Source organism: Numenius arquata, chromosome W, assembly GCF_964106895.1.
Source record: "Numenius arquata chromosome W, bNumArq3.hap1.1, whole genome shotgun sequence".
NCBI lineage: Eukaryota > Metazoa > Chordata > Aves > Charadriiformes > Scolopacidae > Numenius > Numenius arquata.
In genome coordinates, this window is record NC_133615.1 from 33,203,613 (window position 1) to 33,225,851 (window position 22,239).

The 22,239-nt window shown below is 44.4% G+C and overlaps 1 long non-coding RNA gene and 1 pseudogene across 1 annotated transcript; one reads left to right on the plus strand and one right to left on the minus strand.

The window, feature by feature from the left end:
* The first annotated feature begins 566 nt into the window (after positions 1–566).
* On the plus strand, positions 567–7,583 carry LOC141476698 (uncharacterized). The gene is made up of 4 exons (XR_012463677.1): positions 567–826; positions 1,797–1,922; positions 4,346–4,528; positions 7,016–7,583. It is a non-coding gene; the product is annotated as an uncharacterized lncRNA (long non-coding RNA).
* A 3,281-nt stretch (positions 7,584–10,864) lies between these two features.
* The window catches only part of LOC141476592 (proton-coupled zinc antiporter SLC30A5-like), a 98,151-nt pseudogene continuing 86,776 nt past the window's right edge, over positions 10,865–22,239 (minus strand).

Here is a 22,239-nt window from a genome sequence, read left to right on the forward strand (position 1 = left end):
AGAAGGTACTTAATACCTTTCTCCATGCTGGTCCATTGCCTTGGACAGCACTGGATATCATCCTTACAGGGATATCTGCTCTTTACAGCTGATAGCAGTCGCCTCCAGAGACTGAGAACGTCTGCCCTATTCCCAATCGCTTTATCAATACCTCCCTCTTTGGCCAGGTTTCCCAGCTGGCTGGCCTCTCTACCATCTAAGCCTATGGAATTAGCTCCACTGTCCCAGCATCGGAGCAACCAAGAGAGAAGTGGCTCCCCATCATGACGAGTAAAATCCTTCCTCAGATTTCGCAAATCCTTTAAGGACAAAGAGTTAATAATTACATCTACATCTGAGGCATCATCCTGTATCGAGGCTGGCTGAGAAGGACCCTTTCCCCTGTCTACCCGAGAAGGATCTGCTGAATCTGTTGACTCTGCTGTAAGAGGGTGCTTTCCTTTATCTGCTCTAGAAGGACCCTCTCCTGGATCTTCATCAGAGGAACCCTCTCCCACGCTGTCTGGCTTGGGCAGGTCTTTGTCGGAAGGGGCAGGGGACCGAACCGACCTCTTTTTCTGCTTCCTGGTCACCGGGGCAACTTGTGCCGGTTCTGCTGGCGCTGGGGTAGCGGCAGTGCTCGTTCTGGGAGCTGGAGCAGTGACAGCGCTGGCTGTCGGGGCCGGAGCAGCCGGTGCCGCTCCGGGCGTGGGAGGGGCTGGCGATAGAGGGGTGGGGGGTGCGGGCGGCGGAGTCACTTTTACCGCCGGCTGCTGAGTGACCGGGGCCGGGACGGGACGGGGCGCGGCTTGGGCCGGAGACGGGGCCGAAGCTGGTGCTGGTGGAGGTGCGGGCCTGGCCGGTGCCGGAGCCGGTGTGGGTCAACCGATGCCGCTGGTGCCGGTGTCGGCGTGACCTTGGCCGGTGCCGCTGGCTTAGCTTGGGCCGCGGGCGGGGCTTGGGCTGGAGCCAGAGCCGGAGCTGGGGCTGGTTCTGTTTGTGTCTGTACTGAGACTCTTGCTGGGGCTGGGGCAGCAACCGTTTGTGTCTCTGCTGTGACTGTCGCTGGGGCCGTTGTCTGAGTCTCTGCTATCTCTGATTCCACCCGTGTCTGAGTAGCAATATTGCATGTCACATAATGCTCACTTTGATCCTCCTCATATCTAATAATAATTAACCCCTGCAGCACATTCAGTACCATCGACAACAAAATCAGGATCACATGACAGAGAATCATCACAATCATTCTCTAGACAGCCCAAAGGTTTTTCAACCCCTAATTCTGTTGGTATCACTTTGAGATAATCACTAAAAGGCAAAGTAAACTTTCCCCAGGTAAAATCAAAAGTGTAATTAGCAACAGGATCCATCACATGATGCCCGAAATCTGCAGGTATCGTAATAATCATATATCTCACATTATACATCTGTTGGGGCCGTGCAGAACATCTGGAAGATTGATCAAGACTGATTTTGGAGCCCTTCTGAGCATGTTGCAGGTCAAGCAAAACTTGATCAGAACTAAAACTATATTGCCTTAAGAATAAGATTGTTTCGAGCTGGTCAGACAGAAGAAAAAAAAAACATTGTGTGTGTCTGTGAAGGTCAGGCTGGAAAACCACCTGGAGGAGTATGTGTAGAAAGATGTGGCTGAAGACAATTGCATACCGTGAGAATGAGAGTGCTCATCCTGTTTGGCAAAACAGCTCAGAAACTTGCTCTACATATATAGCTTTGTGTATGCGAATAAAGTGTGCTTGTGCTTCTGCTTTTGCTGCTGCTTCTGCGTCTGCTTATTGCATACAATTGCATCACAGAATCACATGGGGTTGGAAGGGATCTCTGGAGATCATCTAGTCCAACCCCTGCATCCTGATCAATCATCGCTACAAATTGGTGCCCCATGTGAGGCTCGTCTTTTTCGGCAACCCACAACCCGATGGGTGAGTATAGAGTTTTTTTATTTCATGGCCACAATTCCTTGTAAAAAGGAACAGTAACACCTGTTGAACAGGAGAGTTACGGGGTTGTTGTTAGAAATGGGACAGACTGCATCACCTGAACATAAATTATACTTAAAGGTTTTGCAACAAATTTTGCGCGCTGCCAGCTATAATACTACTGAGAAGCAATTATCTCAATTGTTATTACTAGTAAAGGAACATTGCAATTGGTTCCCATCTGAGGGTACCTTTGATAGCTCACAATGGGAAAAAGTAGGAGAGCATTTAGAAAATAGGAAAGAGCTGGGGTTTGATATCCCGGAATCGGCACTAGTAACCTGGTGTTTTTTATATTCGGCACTAGCTCAGTTAAAACCTAGTGAGGCTGTTGTAACTAAAGATATTGAAGGCAAAAATGTTTATAAGGATGTTGAGACTTCCTCAAATGATCAAATTCCCAATAATGCCTTCGATCCTGGTTCAGTCGATCCAGATACTGAACCTAACTTATATCCACCATTAACCCCCCTCCCCAACAATTGAATATGCCGTTGTCAGAAAAGAGGCCTTTGCCAATCACCCCCACAGCACCTACAAACCCCTTTTTGGAAACAGAACCTGAAAAGCTTCCAGCAATGCAAAAGTGCAAGGAAGAAGCTTTAAAAAATAGGGATTTTTCTTTTGCATTTCCAGTGATATACAAAGCTAATCGCCCTCCCACTCGTGCAGGATTACCTTATCAAGCTTTCAAGGAACTTAAAAAATCTATAAATGAAAATGGGCTGCGGAGTACATTTACAGTAGGCATTTTAGAAGCAGTAGGAAACACTTATGTTATGTTACCATAGGATTGGAACGTATGGAATTACCAGTGTCTCTTCTAATACTTAATACACTTCATCAACCAGTTGGATTAATTGGACAGATTGAGGATAATGCTAAGGTTTTTTATCTTGAATGGCTTTACTTACCTAATACCTTGAGAAAGACTGTTTCTACCTTTATGGATCTCCTTATCTGGCTGATAATGAAGGGTAGAACACATACCCAGGAACTAACAGGATATGATCCTGTTGATCTTTACCTACCTGTTACAGCACAAGAATATACCTTCCTATCTCAAAATTCTCTGCCATTTCAAATAGCATTGACTGATTTTGTGGGCAATATTCGTTTTTCTTGACCTTCTTGTAAGTTACTACAGCAACTGCAGACATTGTCCCTTTGTCCCAAGGAAATTATATCTTCCATGCCTATTTCTGGGGCTTGCACTATATTTGTGGATGGGTCAGCGAAAACTGGAAAAGCTGCAGTTGCCTGGCAGACAGACATGCACTGGGAACATTCTGTAACGACTTTCTCTGGCTCAACACAGCTAGTGGAGCTTGGGGCAATACTGCACGCTTTACAGATTTTTCTAAAAGAACCTCTGAACATTGTTTGTGATTCTGAATACATGGTAAACTTAGTGATGAGAATTCCTTTTTCTTTTATTAAGGAAGTGGGTAATAAAGTTCTTTTTCAGATGTTTTTGGCACTAAAGCAAGTATTGGAAGGTAGACAACATCCTTTGTTTATTACACATATTCGTTTGCGTACCACCCTGCCGGGTCCTCTCACAGAGGGTAACGCAGTTGCCGACTCTCTCACTGCTGCAGTACTTAAATTGGACTTTGCCCATGTGTCGCATTCCTTTTTTCATCAGAATGCACAAGGCCTGAGTAAACAATTTCAAATTCCTTTAACACAGGCAAAAGACATAATCCGTGCCTGTCCCGACTGCCAGCGCCTCACACCCTTGCCTGCTCAAACAGGGGTTAATCCTCGTGGCTTATGATCTAATGATATATGGCAGTCAGATGTAACTCATTATTCTCCTTTTGGGCACTTGCAGTATGTTCATGTTTCTGTTGATACCTTTTCAGGCACACTATGTGCCTCTGTGCATACTGGGGAGAAAGGGCGTGATATTCGCAGACATTGGACTCGTTGTTTTGCTACTTTGGGACTGCCTAAGGTCATTAAGACTGATAACGGCCCTGGATACACTTCTCAAACTACCCGTTCCTTTTTACAACAATGGGGTATAGATCACAATTTTGGCATTCCACATAATCCCACAGGACAGGCCATTGTTGAACGTAGTCATGCTGTGTTAAAACATATGCTTCAAAAACAAAAAAGGGGGAATATGTCACCCCAGGAACAATTGGATAATGCTGTTTTCACACTTAATTTTCTGAATATGTCATCATCTCTGGGGCGACTGACAAGTGCCATGGAAAGGCATTTTGCAATACCAGAAGGTTTCATAAAACACCCAAAAGTTCTATATAAAGACCCTTTGTCTGCTGTCTCCTGGAATGGGCCAGTGGAACTGATAACGTGGGGGAGAGGGTTTGCGTGTGTTTTTCTTCCAACAGGGCCACGTTGGCTTCCTGCTCGGCACGTCAAGCCCTATCATGAGCTGGACAACTGTCACAGAGAACCCTATACCACAGATGGAAACAATGGATCTGAACAAGGACAAGAGAACTCGGAAACAGAAGAGACCATATAGAGATGACCCAATCACATGGGGAAAATTAAAACAACTACAACAACACGCAAGTATCATGATGGCAACTGTGGGTGCACCCCTAACCCCAGTTAACACCTTTTTGGCCTACCTAGATATCATTAGCAGCAACAGTACAGTAAGAGTTGTTTTGTTGTTACACTTGATAAGCTGCATTGCAAATGCTCAACATCTTTATTGGGCGCATGTTGTAGATCCCCCTTTGTTTAAACCCATAACGTGGTGGGATCCTGAAGTTCCGATATCTAATAACGACAGCAAATGGATAGGGGGAACATGGCTTCCACCAGCAGGTTTTTTAGAAAAAGGAAAGGATTGGTTTGATAGTAATGAATTTAATAACACTTTCAGTCCTTTCTTTACCAAAATCTAGTCCATGGCTGCACCTTTTTTCACAAGACATGTGGCTCATGGTGTATATAGTAAAAAAGGTTGTGTTTATAGTTTAGATTTAACTCACATTCACAATAACTCTGTTATGATTTGTACCTCTCACCCTTATGTATTTGTAGCATCAGCACATGTTACTATTTCACAAATCAATCACACTTTTCAGGTAAACTTGACTAAGCCTTACTGTTTTAGTTGTCTTTCTCATGAGAATATTTCTGTACATAATCTATCTGTGATATTGCTAATGAGACGCTGAGCTGAAGTGTGGCTCCCAGTAAATTTAACACGGGACTGGGAAGGAGAATCAGGATTGGGCCAATTAGCACAGGTCTTAAAACAACAGTAGACTAGAAGCAAGAGATTTATAGGTTGGCTTATAGCTTTTATTGTATATGCAGTCATTATATTAGCCACTGCAGCCATAGCAACCACAGCATTGACTAAATCTGTACAGACTGCTCATGAAGTAGCTTCTGCATTAAGCAATGTGACACGAGATCTTGCTATGCAGACAAGTATTGATCAGCAAATTTTGGTCCATTTAGATGCTCTAGAAGTGGCGGTAATTTGGTTAGGGGATAGGCAGAGTGCTCTAACCACACACACAGGACTGCATTGTGATTGGGAATATACAGAGAAGAATTTATGTGTTACTCCCCTGCAGTGGAATCAAAGTATTTATGAGTGGCATCAAATTAAGCAACATATACTAGGAGCCTTCTCGACTAATGTTAATGGGATGATTCAAGATCTAAACATAGCCTTACAAGGACAATTGATGGAACTACAAAATTGGCACAGAAAAATGTTTTAGATGAATTATTGGACAGTGTAAAATGGCTAAATCAAAAAAAATTGGTTTACAGGCCTTAATCTGAGAATATGGATTTTCATGGGGTTGTGTTGCACTTGTGCTGGATGGCTAGATGAGGGGAGAGCAGCAGATGTCATCTACCTTGACTTCAGCAAGGCTTTTGACACTGTCTCCCATAACATCCTCATTAGAAAATTAAGGAAGTATGGGCTAGATGAGGGGGCAGTGAGGTGGATTGAGAGCTGGCTGTGTGACAGAACTCAGAGGGTTGTAATTAATGGAGCAGGGTCAAGTTGGAGGCCTGTAACCAGTGGTGTCCCCCAGGGGTCAATACTCGGCCCAGTCCTGTTCAACATATTCATCAGTGACCTGGACGAGGGGACAGAGTGTATCCTCAGCAAGTTTACTGATGATACCAAACTGGGAGGGCTGGCCGACACTCCAGAGGGCTGTGCCGCCATCCAGCGTGACCTGGACAGGCTGGAGAGCTGGGCAGAGAGGAACCTAATGAGGTTCAACAAGGGCAAGCGTAGGGTCCTGCACCTGGGGAGGAAGAACCCCAGGCACCAATACAGGTTAGGGGTGGATCTTCTGGAAAGCACTACTGAGGAGAAGGATCTGGGAGTCCTGGTGGATAGCAAACTTTCCATGAGCCAGCAATGTGCCCTTGTTGTCAAGAGGGCCAATGGAATCCTGGGCTGCGCAGGGAAGAGTGTGGCCAGTAGGTCGAGGGAGGTCATTCTCCCCCTCTGCACTGGTGAGGCCACAACTGGAATATTGTGTCCAGTTCTGGGCTCCCCAGTTCAAGAGAGACAGGGAACTACTGGAGACAGTCCAACATAGGGCAACTAAGATGATTAAGGGATTGGAGCATCTCCCTGATGAGGAAAGGCTGAGAGAGCTGGGACTCTTTAGCCTGGAGAAGAGAAGGCTGAGGGGAGACCTTATCTATGTTTACAAGTACCTAAAGGGTGGGTTGAGGGAGGATGGAGCCGGACTCTTTTCAGTGGTTTCCAGTGATAGGACGAGGAGCAACGGGCACAAGCTGGAACATAGGAAGTTCCATTTAAATATGAGGAGAAACTTCTTTACAGTGAGGGTGACAGAGCCCTGGAACAGGCTGCCCAGGGAGGTGGTGGAGTCCCCTTCTCTGGAGATTTTCAAGACCCACCTGGATGCAGTCCTGAGTAATGTGCTCTGGGCAATCCTGCTTTAGCAGGGGAGTTGGACTAGATGATCTCTAGAGGTCCCTTCCAACTCTGACAATTCCATGATTCCGTGAATTCCGTGCTGTTTTTATTCTTGCAGTTATCAGAGTCATCTGGGGAACGGTGCACGGCCTCCAAAGAACCGAAGTCAAAGTACTCGCCACCCTCGTTGTGAACCCTATCTTCATAAACAAAAAAGGGGGAAATGTTGGGGCCATGCAGAGCATCTGGAAGATCGATCAAGACTGATTTTGGACCCCTTCTGAGCATGTTGCAGATCAAGCAAAACTTGATCAGAACTAAGACTATATTGCTTTAAGAATAAGATTGTTTCGAGCTGGCCAGACAGAAGAAAGAAAAACCATTGTGTGTGTCTGTGAAGGTCAGGCTGGAAAACCACCTGGAGGAGTGTGTGTAGAGAGATGTGGCTGAAGACAGTCGCATTCCGTGAGAATGAGAGTGCTCATCCTGTTTGGCAAAACAGCTCAGAAACTAGCCCTAAAGAGAGAGCTTTGTGTATGTGAATAAAGTGTGCTTCTGCTTGTGCTTTTGCTGCTGCTTCTGCTTCTGCGTCTGCTTATTGCATACAACTGCATCCTGATCAATCATTGCCGCATACATCTGAGCGCTAGTCTACACCAACAAAGCACGCCTCGATCACCGCATCTAAACACAAAACAAAAATGAACCGATCTCAAAACAAAGAATCAATATACTCGACCCGTTCGACACCACTATATCAATTAACTTCATACAAAGCTCCAAAAATACCATATAAAATATTGTGTAGGAACGACATGATGCGAGCTGTCTGTTCTCCCTGAGCAAGCTGGAATTCAAACTATTCGGGCAATCTATCAGAGCTCGGGTCGTACCACAGTCGAGCCCCACGTTGGGCGCCAATAAATCTGTCACGGTTTTGGCCAAATTTACCAAAACCAGACCGACAGATGGCCCTTCCCCCCATCCCCCGAAGAGAGGCGAGGAAGAGATAACGAGATTTATAAGCTTAGAATGAACTAAACTACTTTAATGAAGAATTAATATTAAAATAATTTTTAAAAAGAAATATCGAAATAGATACAATATATACAAAACTGTATCAAGCTCCCAGGATGACAGTCACGTCACCGGCAGGCACAGGGAAGTCCCAGACTGGACTCAGTGACGAATGGGAGCTGGATTCCAGCTCTGGAGTCAGGAACACACAGATCGGGATCAAAGGCAGATGAACAGACAGAGTCCTCTTCGGACACCGGCCATTGAAGAAAGAGAGTTGACCCTTTGATCCCTCAGCTTTTATACTGAGCATGGGGCAGATGGGATGGAATACCCCTGTTGGTCAGGTTTGGGTCACCTGTCCTGTCTGCTCATTCCTGCAGGTGGGACCCCTCTATGCTTTTTCCATTTTCGACCCTCTAACGGCGCAAATAATGAAATTAGCTGACCTTGGTTGTTATAGCAATAAGTATAAGCAAGGGCCTCTCTGCATACCATCCCTTGGCATGGAGCACAAACATTGGTCTTATCATTCTGAGAATGAGCAGTTTTCTCCACAATATGCCGTTAATTTCAGAGAGTTAGAAGAGGCCTAGCTAGGGTGTAAAGTTACAGAACAGAAAATTGGTTCAGTTTTACTTCAAACTGGGACAGGTCAGAGGGAGAAGAAATAAGGGAGAGATGGAAAATGGAGGGGAAAGGGGACAGAGAAGGAGACATGGGATGTTCTTCAGTGTCTTCCCCTGCCTTTTTGCTGAGCCCCTCCAGGTCCCCCAGGGGACCCAGGAGTGGCTGCTGAGCCTTTATACCCCCAAATCCCAGATCAAGAAAATCAGGGAGAAACCATCCCTACAGCCCCTCTTAAAGAGGACAACAGTGGAGAGGAGGATAGGCAAGACATTATGTCCCCATCTAGAACTAGAAGGGGGACACAATATGAAGCACCAAGGGTGCCTAAAACCCAGGAGGCAAGCATTCATCAGATGCCTCTTCACCAGGTCCCTTTGGGCGGACAAGGGGGGGGATTTGGGTTTGTAATTGTACCCCTTACAACTCAGGGCATAAGAGGGTTGAAAAAGGAATTACCCCCATATCTGGATGGCCCCATAAGGGTGGGGGAAAAGGTAGACTAATATCTAGGGAATGCAGATTATACCTGGAAGGACTGGGATTTTCTTCTGGGAATTTTATTTGGGCCACAGGAAAAATGGATGATTTTGCAAAAAGCCCGTCAGTTGTGGGAAGATGAACACCCACAGGCAGCGGGGAATGCAGGGCAGAACGCACCCATGGTTGATGACATAATCCCCCAGGTGGACCCCAACTGGGATCCAAACAATCAGGCTAACCTAATCCGCCTTTGGGATTATAGAGCATATTTGATTAGAGCAATTAAGACAGTGGTTCCCAGAACTAACAATATGACAAAGGCTATGTCCCTAGAACAGGAGAGAGACGAGAGTCCTTCTCGCTGGTTGGAAAGGACCAGGAATGCCTTAAGAAAACAGGGAGGGTTGGACCCCAAGGGACCAGCCTTTGACACACTGTTGAGGGTACAACTTGTCACCGAGTCCTGACCTGACATAAGGAGAAGAATACAGAAAGACAAGGACTGGCAAAACAGGCCCTTGGATGAGTTGGTTAGAAAGGCACAACAGGTGTATGTAAGAAGGGATGAAGAGAGGGCAAAGACGAAGGCAAGAGTGATGGCACAGCTTTTACAGCCTCCAAAGAGAAAAATGCTGGGACCCCCAGGATCGAAGGGGAGGGGGCAACCATCAGGATTTAACAGAAACGTGTCTTCCTCGGTGGGGAGAGTTCACCCCAGGCCTCAGTTGGGAAGAAATCAGTGTGCTATTTGTAAGAAAGAAGGACATTGGAAGAGAGAGTGTCCACGGAGGCAGGTAGATTCTAATGAGGAGGAAGTCCACTGGTTGATGGAAATGGATTGTTAGCGGTGTCAGGGGCTCCCACTGCTCCAGGGACCCACCACCTTGGAGCCCTTGATAACCTGTCGGGTGGGTCCAAATCAGGAGGAGGTACGCTTTTTAGTGGATACCGGAGCCTCTCGATCTACTTTAAACTTTGTGCCCAAGGGGGGACAGTTGTCAAGAGAATCTCTAATTATCCAAGGAGTAAGTGGAAAGGATGAACGGGTACGTTTCATCCAGCTGCTATTAATAGATATAGGAGATAAGTTTGAGATGCATGAATTTTTGTTCATCCCTAATTGTGATTGTAATCTATTGAGGAGGGACCTGATGGCAAAATTGGGGATGCAGATTAATATCATAAAGTGTGACGAAGAAGCGAGTAATGTTGTGACTTTGTGCAAATTGTCTGATAAAGCTTATGCTAAAATAAACCCAGAGGTGTGGGCAGTCCCAGGGAAATATGGAAAATTAGATATGGAACCTCTTCAGGTTACTTTGAAACAGCCTGGGCAAGTGGTCTCTAAAAAGCAATACCCTATTTCAAGAGACGGAAGAAAGGGACTGCAACCCATTATTGAGTCCTTACTAAAGGCAGGTCTTTTGGAGCCGTGTATGTCTCCCTATAATACTCCCATCCTGCCAGCTAAGAAACCGGATGGAACCTATAGAATGGTGCAAGATTTAAGAATAATAAATAAGATTATTAAACCAAGGCATCCTACGGTTCCAGATCCTTATACTATCCTGAACCAAATTCCCTCCTCACACCACTATTATTCAGTGCTCGACTTAAAAGATGCTTTTTGGGGATGTCCACTTGCAGATGATAGTAAACAATATTTTGCCTTTGAATGGAAACAAGAAGAAGCAGGGAAATTAGTGAAGCAACAATTGATGTGGACAGTCCTTCCGCAGGGATACACAGAAGCACCGGTTCTGTTTGGGCAAGCTTTACAAGAAATATTGAGAGAATTTACTCTGCCCCAGGGATCAGGTTGTTACAATATGTAGATGATTTACTCCTGACAGGAGAACAAGAGGAGGCAGTGGAAGAGGCCATTGTGGAATTGCTTAATTTTCTATCTAAGAAAGGGCTTAGAGTATCTGAAAAGAAGGCACAACTAGTGGAATAGAAAGTTAAATATTTGGGACATATTTTGACTGAAGGTTTGATCCAGAAAGAATTCGAGGAGTTGTAGAGGTGCCATTACCTAAGACTAAAAAGGAGCTGTGACAATTTTTGGGACTAATAGGATATTGCAGGATCTGGATTGAGGACTTTTCTGCTTTAGCCAGACACCTAGAATCATAGAATCATAGAATGGTTAGAGTTGGAAGGGACCTTAAAGATCATCGAGTTCCAACCCCCCTGCCATGGGCAGGGACACCTCCACTAGAGCAGGTTGCTCAAAGCCCCATCCAGCCTGGCCTTGAACACCTCCAGGGATGGGGCATCCACAACTTCCCTGGGGCAACCTGTTCCAGTGTCTCACCACCCTCACAGTAAAGAATTTCTTCCTAATATCTAATCTAAATCTCCCCTCTTCCAAATTAAAACCAATTTAAAACCATTACCCCTTGTCCTGTCACTACACTTCTTGACAAAGAATCCCTCTCCGGCTCTCCTGTAGGCTCCCTTCAGATATTGGAAGGCTGCTATGAGGTCTCCCTGGAGCCTTCTCTTCTCCAGGTTGAACAACCCCAACTCTCTCAGCCTGTCCTCATAGGAGAGGTGCTCCAGCCCTCTGATCATCTTCGTGGCCCTCCGCTGGACCCATTCTAATAGGTCCGTGTCCTTCCTGTGTTGAGGACTCCAAAGCTGGATACAGTATTCCAGGTGGGGTCTCACAAGCGCAGAGTAGAGGGGTAGAATCACCTCCTGTGACCTGCTGGCCACGCTTCTTTTGATGCAGCCCAGGATGCGGTTGGCTTTCTGGGCTGCCAGTGTGCACTGCCGGCTCATGTTGAGCTTCTCATCCATGAGCACTCCCAAATCCTTCTCCTCAGGGCTGCTCTCCAGCCATTCTCCGCCCAACCTGTATTTGTGCCTGGGATTGCCACGTCCCAGGTGCAGGACCCTGCACTTGGCCTGGTTGAACTTCATGCGATTTGCACGAGCTCAAGCCTGTCCAGGTCCCTCTGGATGGCATCCCTTCCCTCCAGCATGTTGACCGCACCACCGAGCTTGGTGTCGTCGGCAAACTTGCTGAGGGTGCACTCTATCCCACTGTCCATGTCTCCAACAAAGATGTTGAACACCACTGGTCCCAGTACCGACCCCTGAGGAACTCCACTCGTCACTGGCTGCCACTTGGACATTGAGCCGTTGACCACAACCCTTTTAGTGCGGCCATTCAGCCAGTTCCTTATCCACCAAGTGTTCCATCCATCGAATCCATGACTTTCCAATTTTGAGACCAGGATGTCATGCGGGACAGTGTCAAATGCTTTGCATATGTCCAGGTAGATGACGTCTTTTGCTCTGCCCTGATCTACCAATGCTGTGGCAGTATCGTAAAAGGCTACCAAATTTGTCAGGCACGATTTGCCCTTGGCGAAGCCATGCTGGCTGTCACCAATCACCTCCTTATTTTCCATGTGCCTTAGCAGAGATTCCAGGAGGATCTGCTCCATGACCTTACAAGGCACAGAGGTGAGGCTGACTGGCCTGTAGTTCCCTGGGTCTTCCTTTTTTCCCTTTTTGAAAGTGGGGGTTACGTTTCCCCTTTTCCAGTCAGCGGGAACTTCACCAGTGTATGGGAGCACTCAGCCAAACCGGTTTCAGAGCACAAAAGGTGAGATGCAGCGAGTTGTCATCTGACTCAGCTTCATCTCTGCCTTGCCTTGTCTATGCAGAGATAACTTGGGGGGAGCTGCAAAAATGGCTTGTCTTAAAGGATTGTCTCAAGATTGCATCACAATAAGAACCAAAACCAAATGGAGCTTTAACAAACAAAATGCTCTGATTCCCATCCCACCACTATTCCCGTGACTTTGTGTGCTAGGCATCACAAAATCAGCAACAGAAACTAAGGAGCCATCACACCACCAGAGGTAAATATCCCAGATAGTGTAATTCACTCAGGCATAATCCTGCACCCCCACCAAATCAGGAAATATAAACCGCAAGGTTTGGGGAGAAAAAGGGGGAGTCTTCCAATGAGACAGCTGGCCTGTAGGAGATTCATCCCCCCCCTTGTCCAGGACGCTGTACAGGGTAACTTCCCAGGGACTGAGCGACCTTACCTGAGAGAGAGGGTAAGTGATTAAGAAACATATGTTTGGTATATGGCATGCTATTAAGATCATGATTAGTGCACTCTTCTAAGCTATTAATATCTAGCACGCTTGTGGTTTCTGTTGTTACTTTTCGGGATCACTTGTAGGTTGTAATAGTGTATTCCGCAAACTGCTTTTAAATTGCAATAGTGTATTTGCCATTGTACCCATAGAACCTGCAATAGTGGCGTATTGGACCTGTGAGTGAAGTCCAAATAAATTGTTAATTTGAACCTCTCAGTGAAGTCTTTTTCCCTTTCGTCACAACCAGATTGCCACGACTTCTCAGATATAATGGACATCGGCTTAGCAACTTCATCCGCCAGCTCCCTCAGGACCCGTGGATGGATTTCATCAGGTCCCATGGATTTATGCACCTTCAGGTTCCTTAGATTGTCTCGAACCTCATCTTCTCCTACAGTGGGCGGTTCTTCATTCTCACAGCCCCTGTTTTTTCCTTCTGTGACTTAGGTGGTGTGGTTAGAGCCCTTGCTGGTGAAGACCGAGGCGAAAAAGTCATTCAGCCTTCTCCATGTCCTGGGTGACCAGGTCTCCTGTTTCCTTCCGGAGAGGACACACATCTTCCCTATCTTTCCTTTTATCTCTGACATACTTACAGAAGTTTTTCCTGTTGTCCTTGATGTCCCTGGCCAGATTTAAACCCATCTGGGCTTTAGCTTTCCTAACCTGATCCCTGGCTGCTCGGACAATTTTTCTGCATTCCTGCCAGTCTACTCATCCTTGCTTCCACCCTCTGTAGGCCTCCTTTTTGCTTTTGAGCTTGTCCAGGATCTCCTTGTTCATCCATGCAGGCCTCCTGGCTTTTTTGCCTGACTTCTTTCTTGCCTGACTCCTTAGCTTGGAGCAGGTGATCCTTGAATATTAACCAGCTTCTGTCACTGGCATAGTGATTAACTTCACTCATAAGAGAGAAGTAGTGAAATATTTATTAATAACGAAGCTGGTGAGGGTTCTGGAGCACAAGTCTTATGAGGAGAGGCTAAGGGAGCTGGGGGTGTTCAGCCTAGAGAAAAGGAGGCTGAGGGGAGACCTTATCACGCTCTACAACTCCCTGAAAGGAGGTTGTAGAGAGGCAGGGGTCAGTCTCTTCTCCCAAGTCACAGGCGACAGGACTAGAGGAAATGGCCTCAAGTTGCGCCAGGGGAGGTTCAGATTGGATATTAGGAAGAATTTTTACACGGAAAGGGTTATCAAGCATTGGAATGGGCTGCCCAGGGAAGCGGTTGAGGCACCATCCCTGGAGGTATTCAAAAGACGGGTTGACATGGTGCTGGGGGACATGGTTTAGTGATTTTTTATTATTATTTTTTTTGGTCAGAGTTAGGTTGATGGTTGGACTAGATGATCTTGAAGGTCCCTTCCAACCTAGATGATTCTATGATTCTAAATGCGACAGTGTTTTACAAGATTTGATGGCAAGGTACACTTGATTATTTACTGTACAGAGGACAGGGTCAGACAAGCTGTCAGGGGATGGTGAGGAGGATTGGAAGAAAAAAGCAGAACTCATGGATTGGGATAAAGACAGTTTAACAGAACAGCAAAGGAAGAGAAAAGCAACAACAATAATAATGATAAAAGAATATACAAAAATGATTAATGCACAATGCAACTATTCACCAACTGGAACCTGAGATGCCCAGCCCACTTCTGAGCAGCGATTCCTGCCCCCTGGCCAGCTATATACTGAGCACGACATCACATGGTATCGAATATCCCCTTGGCCAGCTTGGGTCAGCCATTCAGGCTGTGTGCTTCTTGTGAAAACTTCTTGTGAAAACTAACCCTATCCCAGCCGAAACCAGGACACATTAGTATTTTACACATTACACTTTATATGCATCTAACAATAATTTACAGTTTTCTAGCTCTGAAATATGGCAAATTAAAAAATATCATCATAAAGAATTCAATTTTCTGGAAAGTGAATGCTATCTTCAGAGGGTATGGCTTTGCAACTACTGCATAACTGGTAATTCTCAGTGCCTTGCTGTGGCGATGTGCTCTCCCTGTTTTTCTCCCTCTTCTTCCCCCCTCCCCTCCCCAGCTCCTGCTCGGGCCATGGCCACCATGGCCATCACAACATCAGTTGCGATAAGTTGCACCTGGACTTTGGGGGATGGCTGTCAACACAGCCAAAACACTGTCTGGAGTGGGGACCTAGATATTTTGTTCCCATGAGAATATGACTATAGGTCAATTATCTTACTCTATAAATAGTGGACAGCCCAAGAGCCCTTTGAGCTCTCCTGTATGGCAGCGGCTGCATGCCAGGATCTCCCCTTGAGTGGGGACACTCACTTAAGGTTCTTCTCCTCAAGGTAGAGAGATTCCTTGCCACAACAGATTCTCGGTAAGTGACTAATAGCCTGCTAAACTTTGAAATCTTAGCTAAGTAATATAGAGGGTTGACATCCTTTAGACATAAACCGTTGACCAAGTCTGGGACTAGGATTGGATCCAGCCGCACCTAGACTCCTCTCTGAGAAGGAGTTTAGAAAGCAAGGGGGTCCTTTCTGAACCTCATGACTCAACGGGAGGGTCTCCCTGACAGCTTGTCTGACCCTGTCCTCTATGCAGTAAATAATCAAGTGTACCTTGACATCCAATCTTGTAAAACACTGTCGCATTTACTACTGATTTTGTTAAATCACTGTTTCACCTTAATAAATATTTCACTACTTCTCTCTTACAAGTGAAGTTAATCACTACGCCCGTGACACTTGCATAAGGAAATAAATATCCTTTTTAAAGAAGAGAAAACCCCTATACAGATAGATATTAGTAAGCCAGTTATAAACCCACAATTAGCATCCAGATATCCCTACTTCCCATTTACTGCCTGTTTTGCAGCATGAAATCAATCTCCTCCTCCTTTTCTCAGAGCAGATGTAGTGCCACTTTCAACAGTGAGGGAAAAAAACTTTTTGGTTTGTTTTGTTTTGACTATTTTAGCAAGCAACTCTTTATACAAGTAATTTGAAGCTAGCAGGCAAGGGGAAGTACAGCTTTAGAGACCAGCTCTGAGACATTAACTAATAGCTACAAAAATGATCACAAGCAGCAGCTTCAAACTTCAGTCTATGACTGAAATAGGGCTGCAGAGTAGGAAATTAAGACACTAGGGTCTAAAAACCTTGCACCTTACCTTCTGTATAATTCGCTTTTCCATCACATCTGATACCACTTGCAGATGTATTGTACCTGCCACAACACTCGCGGAGTGACATCAAAAAAGAGTTTCTCTGTAGGATATGACTCCCTCTATTTTTTTTAATCTGTAAAGAAATTGCATTAGCAACAACTAATTTAAGAACACATTTAAACTTGTGCATGTGCATGGATATTGGTGGCAAATATTTCACAGGAAAATGAAGCTGTATAGCTGTGGTGGTGCAACCCCTCCCCCCTTTGGTCACTTGATACTTGGTGTGATTCCCCATCCCTGGGCCACATACCAACCTAGGACATGTCAGGCATGAATTGCGAAAGATAAAGGACAGGAGTTTTAAGGCACGCCCTTAACGTGCCTGGCTCTTTCTTCCCCTAGCTTGAGACTATCACTCCCTGACAACCTAGTACATCCGTACCTGGATCATGGCCCAAAGGGAGATGATACCAGAACTTGCAGATCTAGCAAGTTCTGGACTTGCACAACTGGTGGAAAGTACCAGAATATTCCATTGTCTGAGTTGGGCAGGAGTGGAAAAATACTTGATGAAAGTCAATTATCTCAGACCCTATAAGCAGTGATTCTAGCGAGACCCTTTGAGCTCTCCTGGATTGCAGCAGGCTGTGAGCGAGCGTTTCCCCCTCAGTCAGGACACTGCTCAGGCAAACACCTTGAGGACTGAGTCCCAGTTATCGCCCACTGAGGAATGCCAATGCATTGTGAGTATTTGCTCTAAACTCAAAGAGAGAAATTTTAACTATAGGCTAGCCTCTATTTTCTCCACATCTCTATATACACATTAGCTCTTACGAGTGTGGATGTTCTTGTATTTTACTGGATCCAAATATTTGTTCATGCACATGTAAAAGGGGAACCCATTGACTCATTGGAGTCACCCGTTGTGAAGATACCTTTAGTACTAATAGCTAAAAACTTGTGTGTAGGGATGTGTGTGACCCCTTAAGTGTTGTGTGTTTGTATGTTTGTGCTTATATGTATATGTATTGATTTAGGATACCTTATAGTAAGTTAGTGTGAATCTTGTCATCTTCAAATCTGTAACCAAGTCACTGTTCAATTATTTTGTTAAATCATCTTGTAAATCCTTAAATCGGTTAATGATTAAGTGCTGCTAAAACTTAAATCTTGATCTACCTTGAATCGTTAATAAATTTTAAATTGCTACTAAATCATAATCATGTCAAATATTTCCATCTGCGACAATAGCAAAGCAGCTTTCCAGCTGTGTACAGAAATACCTAGTATTGAGAGGTCACCTTTCTACTGTCAAAGACTGGAAGCTAAAAGTCAAACTAAATTAAAAACTCAGCAGAGTGCAATGCTAAATAGGATGAGAAAAAACTGTTTTAGTGTACGTCACAATAATATCAATGGACAGATCAACCAGAAAGTTGGTTGGGCATTTAACCATTTCTAGGGCATCTGTTACCTCACTATCCAGGATAAGCAGCTATTTAGTTATCATAGCTGGACTTAATTCAGAGACATAATATCTTCCCATAATTTATCATTTTTTGAAATTGATCTTTGGACTGGGTCTGACTGGGATGGATTTAACTTTCTTCCCTGCAGCCCTTATGGTGCCATGTTCTGGATTTGTGGCCAAACCAGTGTTGATAACACACCAATGTTTTGGCTATTGCTGAACAGTGCTTGGGCATTATCAAGGCTTTCTCTTTTTCCCACTCTGCCCCTGCCTCAATGAGTAGGCTGGGGGTGGGTGGGCAAGAAGTTGGGAGGGGACACAGCTGGGACAGCTGACCTGAATTGGCCAGAGGGATATTGCATGCCATATAATGCCATGTTCAGCAATAAAAACTGGGGTGGAGGAAGAAGAGGTTTTTTGGCTTCCAAGGTGGTTGTTACTTGGAGACTGGCTGAGCATTTGTCTGCTTGTGGGAGATGGTGAGTGATTTCCTTTGTATTGCTTGGTTTTTTCCCCACTCTCTTTCTTTCACCTGTTAAACTGCCTTTATATTGCTCCATGAGTTTTCTTGCTTTTGCTCTTCCTGTTCCCTGTCCTGCTGGCAGTGGGAGAGTGGGATGAGGATGGAATGAGTGACTGGTTGTGTGGGTGCTTCATTGCTGGCCAGGGGTCAACCCACAAGCAGCATATTGTTTTATGGTAATATATTTTTTAAAACGCTTTTCCTATTATCTTTTAATGACTTGCTCTTTGATTGTTTTCTAAAAGTACTTTCTTTTTCTCAGTCTCTCAGAATTGCTTTTTCTCTTCCCTCACTGAAAGGTGAAACCCCAATCTGTACCTCCCTTTCCTTTCACTACACAAGTCTCTCCTAGCCAATTTCCATTTATTCTTTTATTTCTCTTGCAGACAAGAACACATATCCCCCTCTACTAATTGACAGGGCAACATTAGGATAGTCTTCCTTGCCAGCTCTAGTTGATGGCATCCTCACAGAACATGTAACTAGTTCTTTGACAGAGAGGAGTTCTCCACACTGAGGTCTGCATTACAATTCTGGACAGGAACTTCAAATGAGCCAACAGTGAAAACTAAGTGCTGCCTCAAAGTAGATATCCTACCATGCAAGACAGGAAGAGAATGGACTAGAATGAAAAAGTAATTAGAAAAAAACAGCTTTACTTTTGCCATCTTACCTACTGTGAACCAGTATGCCCTAAATGGTATGGACAAATAAGAAAACCTGCAATTACAGGCTCAAGATATAATCCTGTAGCCTGAATTGTACGCATCAAGTTTAAAGAGGTCATAAGCTTTTGGAAATTGCTGTGTTACTTTCTCAGTATTAAGTACCTTTCCCACATTGTTACCATACTTGTCTGAAATCATGAATTACCCATAAAAGCAAAAAAACAGTACATGGTGCCAATGAATAAAAAACATTTTCAGGAAAGTTTTTTTAGTTGAAAAACCTCTTTAATCAGTAAAAGTCCTAATCCTGTCACATCTCTGCACAACAGATTTAAAACAACTTGAGACATGAAGTTGTCTGAGACAACAGAAGCTGTCAGGATGAACTACCTGAGTTTAATCATTATTAAAAACAGTTATAGCTTTGTATGTATATGAAAACATTTAGAATTCTAGTTCTGACCTTTTGTAAAGCAGCATGAAGATCTTTTTCCTGTTCTGGAGGCATCCTCAACAAAAGTACTTGACAGGCATCTTTCAATAGTGGGATTACTGAGAAAAATCAATGTAGCAATAAAAAGAGAGCAGAGAAGATCAGCTATCCAAATTGCTGAATAAATATCGTGGATACGATAACACCAACACTGCCAAGAGTGTCTGCTAACACATGCAGAAACACACCTGAAAACAAAATTCACTAAGTTGAACAGTTCTGTTTAAAATGTACATACATGTTCAATAGCAGAAACACAGTGGGGTTTATTATATTAGCACACCTCAAGCTAAAAGGAGGTAACTATCTGCCTAATCCAGTGCAAAATTAAACATTAGGAAAGCTAAATGTTTTGTTTAATTACAAATCAGTGTAAAAAAAATAATTTCACTCTATAGTGCAATGATCTAGGCAGGCATTCACAGATTAAACCAAACATGAATACTCTTAAATTGTTAGTGAGATTTGTATTATATAGCATAATCATTTAACTCTGTAGAGTGGGATCAGGACTCATTGATCCTTAACAGAGGATAAAGAGATCATTGTAAATGCATTGGCCTGCTAATGTGGACAGATATTAATGTATTATTTGGGTTTTGTATGCCAACTCCGCTCCAATTTTATTAGAAGACTGTCTCTCTGCTACTGCTAGGAATAATCCTTTAATGGTGGGTAGCATACTCAGTGTATACTCACAGGGCATAGAAAAATAATCTCTAACCATTTGTAAGATTAGTGCTAGTTAGGTATCAGGATTTGAAAGTATTGAAATAGTTAAGAGTATGGGCAGACTTCACAAAAATGACAGACAACAGAACAGTCAACTGAATTAGGAGTGATGTAAAATAACCAATGAAATATGAGACTATTAGCTAAAATGCTTATGCTCTGACAAGCTTACAGAAAAAAATTCATTCCCTTATATATATTTTTATAAGCCAGACAGTTGGTAAATAACTACCTTCTAACTATTAGGGAAAGAGATTCTAAGAAGAAGCTATACTGAAATTTTACATATACTGCCCTTATCAGCTTCTGATTTTAGATTTGAAAAAGAAAGTTTCATCTTTACCACCTTATCTTCTGAATCACAAATAGAAGCATATTCTAGATTGCTGGTCTGCATTTGTTCTTTTGCTTCTTATCTCTTCCCTCAGTGTTTTTACAACCAGCTGCCACATGACGCCTAGAAGCACGGTAATATCTTTATAGACAGAGACCTTGTACTTTCATTTCCAGATGGAACTTAGAAACAAGGACTTTAAGTTCTTTCAATAAGGTTTACAATGACTGTTTATTAATGTTAATGAAGACTGTAGATTAATGTTTTTTACTGGTCCTTGGGTATTACCCACATCTGAGAAAGCCGTGCAAAAAAATGTTGCAAGTTATGTTTCTTCAAGTTAAACTCATTAATGAAGAAACAGTTTGAGAAAATCACATATACTGTGGTTGTCAGATTACTTCTGGAGAGAGATTTTAAGAATGATGCATAGTACTGGGTCTGATTTTGAAAAATCAGTCTGCTGCGTATTAGATAAATCATTTATGATTCAACAATCTGTACTTGCCTCTCATGTTGGTATTCATGCCTCCTCCAGGAGACCCGTGGGAATATCCATGGCTGTGCCCATGGTCACTGTGGGAATGGCCATGCCCATGGCTGTGGCTGTGCCTGTGGTGAGAATGGCTGTGATCATGTGAGTGACAGCCTCCACGAGAAACCTCATGGGAGTGCACGTGGCTAAAAGCACAGATGCCAACAAGGTTTATGATCAGCCCTCCAACAGAGACTGGCTGTGAGAGAGGAAAAAATCCACTTTAACATCTTCCTAGGTGTTCAAGTTTATTCTCTAGAACATGGTAATCAGAAACACTGTACACCTAATGAAGGAAAACTGCAGAAGCATTAACATCCACAAAAGGATTATTCTAATGTGGATTCCTCAACAGCAAATTTTCAGTATACAAGCTTGTTTCAAAGGAATTTTCTTTTCCTCCAAAACAAATCCAATTTTCCCCAACCTTCCCCAAACCCCCACCCAATAACTATCATCATGAAGGGTGCGTGAAGGACGCCCATGTGATCAGGCCCAGCCAGCATGGGTTCATGAAAGGCAGGTCCTGCTTGACTAACCTGATCTCCTTTATGACAAAGTGACCAGCTTGGTGGATGAGGGAAAGGCTGTGGATGTTATTTACCTGGACTTTAGTAAGGCCTTTGATACAGTCTCCCACAGTATCCTCCTGGAGAAACTGGCTGCCCATGGCTTGGATGGGAGTACTCTCTGCTGGGTTAAAAACTGGCTGGAGGGCTGGGCCCAGAGAGTGGTGGTAAATGGAGTTAAATCCAGTTGGTGGCCGGTCACGAGTGGTGTCCCACAGGGCTCGGTATTGGGGCCGGTTGTCTTTAACATCTTTATCAATGATCTGGATGAGGGGATCGAGTGCACCCTCAGTAAGTTTGCAGATGACACCAAGTTGGGTGGGAGTGTCGACCTGCTGGAGGGTAGAAAGGCTTTGCAGAGGGATCTGGACAGGCTGGATCGATGGGCCGAGGCCAATGGGATGAGGTTCAACAAGGCCAAGCGCCGGGTCCTGCACTTGGGTCACAACAATCCCATGCAGTGATACAAGCTTGGGGCAGAGTGGCTGGAAAGCTACCTGGCAGAAAAGGACCTGGGGGTGTTGGTCGACAGCCAGCTGAACATGAGCCAGCAGTGTGCCCAGGTAGCCAAGAAGGCCAACAGCATACTGGCATGTATCAGGAACAGCATGGTGAGTA